This window comes from Triticum dicoccoides, chromosome 3A (assembly GCF_002162155.2).
Source record: "Triticum dicoccoides isolate Atlit2015 ecotype Zavitan chromosome 3A, WEW_v2.0, whole genome shotgun sequence".
NCBI lineage: Eukaryota > Viridiplantae > Streptophyta > Magnoliopsida > Poales > Poaceae > Triticum > Triticum dicoccoides.
In genome coordinates, this window is record NC_041384.1 from 626,500,524 (window position 1) to 626,502,987 (window position 2,464).

A 2,464-nucleotide genomic window follows, 5' to 3' on the forward strand; every position below is an offset into this window, starting at 1 on the left:
TTCACTCCGATGCCGCCGGGGTGAAGGAAGAACCAGCCGCAGCGGGGAGGGGGGCTCGCCGGAGAGGTACCCCACTATCTATCTTAGGGTTTAGGATGGGGGCGGTGGTCGCCGACGGTGGCGGGGCGTTGGCGGGGCGGTGGTGTGGGGATCGCCAGAGAAAAAGCTCGGCACGGGGGGGGCCTAGAGGGATGGTCGGGGCGGCGGCAGACCGGTGGTGGGGAGTGTTTTCGGGGCGGGCGGGGCGGCGTACCGCCGGCCGCAGGGGGCTGTTGTTTGGCCGGCTCAGGGGGTGGAGGTTGAAGATGAACCGTAGGCCCTTGATTTTGTATCCGGCGGCTGCAAAATCGACTGACCAGAGATGAAAAAGTCAGTCGACCGACGTGTAGCCTCACCTTGCTAGTGCGTCCAGTTTCGACAGCAAAATTCAGTTTTGACAGCAAAATTCAGTTTCGACAGTTAAGTTCAGTTTCGACAGTTAACTTCAGTTTCGACAGTTAAATTCAGTTTTGACAGTTAAGTTCAGAGATGAGCGGCTGATGTATTTTACATCTAGCACTTTGTGGTTATGTATTTTACGTCATATATTGGAGATGCTATTAGAATTCCACTTAGGATAACATTGTTCGTTGTCTCTCTTGTCCTGCTTCAGCCTCGGCATCGTACAACTCACCGGAGCTGCTCCAATGACGAAACCCTCCATCATGGCAGAGCAGTACCTCGGGCTCCATCTCCAGACGCCTCAGATCTTCTTCCCCTCCTCCAACAACCAAGTCAGCCGGAGCATCCTCACCAGCCAACCCAATCACGCTGAGATCGACATGGCTTCGCCAAAGAGGTTGTACACTTGTTGCATCTCTTTTTACTCTACATGTTATATATATTGTCCACTAAGCACACGGATTTGTTCCTTTAGTGTCTCCTTGAAAGAAAAAACATAGGAATTTCAATTTTCACTTGTCCTCCTTTTCAAATTCCTATTCATGAAGCACAAGACTAAGAGATAGTAGCATAATAGCATTATAACCATACATTTTCTTGTGGTTTGACTTAATCTCACCATGCTTCTTTGCATCCTGTGATTTTCCAATTGTTGTGAATCAAACACCTAGATTGGAAGAAATCCTGTGTTTTTAAATTCTCTGTTTTGCACGTGCATTCCTATCCTATTCCTGTCTATTTCCTATCCCTGCATAGTTGTAATCCTCCAATTCAAACGAGCCCTTACAGAATTACTTCTCTTACAGATAGTTGTCAAAGAAAACCTTGCGTGGTTTGTCCCGCTCCTGCTGCGTCGTCGTCCACCCCAGCTCAGCTGCTCCAACGACAGAAGGGTCCAGCACAGCAGGGATCCGGCCTCCAAACTGTCTTTCGCCGCCTTAGATGTTCTTCCCCGCCGCTGGCAGCTATGAAAACTGCACTACCATCATCAACCGAGCAGATGACCTCGAGGACTACACGGGTCCGCAAGAGAGGTCGCACTCTTTCGTGTCTGCTTACGTTATGCATCGCTTAACATTACATGCTACTTTATTGTCCTGTTCACCGATTAGACTCTGAGTCAGCTCCAAACTAATGGTCAAACTTGAGTTTTTAAATGGTTGTGGGGTACATATTGGGGCCACTATCAATAGTATCTATCTACTATCTGGTTAATCTCCGGTGTCTACTATGAGTTTCATGTTGGGTGGGAAACAAACAGTAAAGAAGCCATTATCTGTATTTTTTAACTGAAGCCATTATCTGCCTGCTATTATTGGTTTTGGGTCTATCCATAGGTTGCTACCATCACTCTAGATTTCTTCATGCACTCCTTACATAATCTCACTGCGTTTTATTCCTATGCATGACAGTTATTGTAAACAATGGAACTGAACGTGTAGAGCAAAAGAGACGAGCCTTGTGTGGCAATAAAATTTCATGCAGATGTCGCTCCATGGTAGGCGCAAAGGCAGCCCCCCCCCCCTCCACGCATTTCAGATTGTAATTGAGAGGAAGATATCTGTTCTGAGGGGGATTCAGAAGGAGAAGACAACTCGTATTTACCCCCTGAGGGCTTCGCTCTAACTTGGCATGCTGATGTTGGTTATATCATGCATATGGTGTCTTGCATTGCTTACTTTATACATCAAATATGCCATCTGTTTAGTTTATTCATCGTTTATGTGAATTATGCAACGCCATCTTGTTTAGCCAGGCATCATATATGTGAATTTTGCAATGCCATCCTACTTAGCCAGTCATCTTATATGTAAATTATATCAGGCCAACCTTTTTTCGTTACATATTACATTTGTCAAGAATGTTATGACATTCAACTGCTCTTCGTGTGCATCAGCCATTTGACACGGTGATGGCAAATTCTGGAGTGAAAACAAGGTCTTCAGAGAAGACTATGCTATCTGACAAAGCGCATATCTCGCTGGTTACGGATGGCTCCTCAGAGGAGGATTTAGAGACAGAT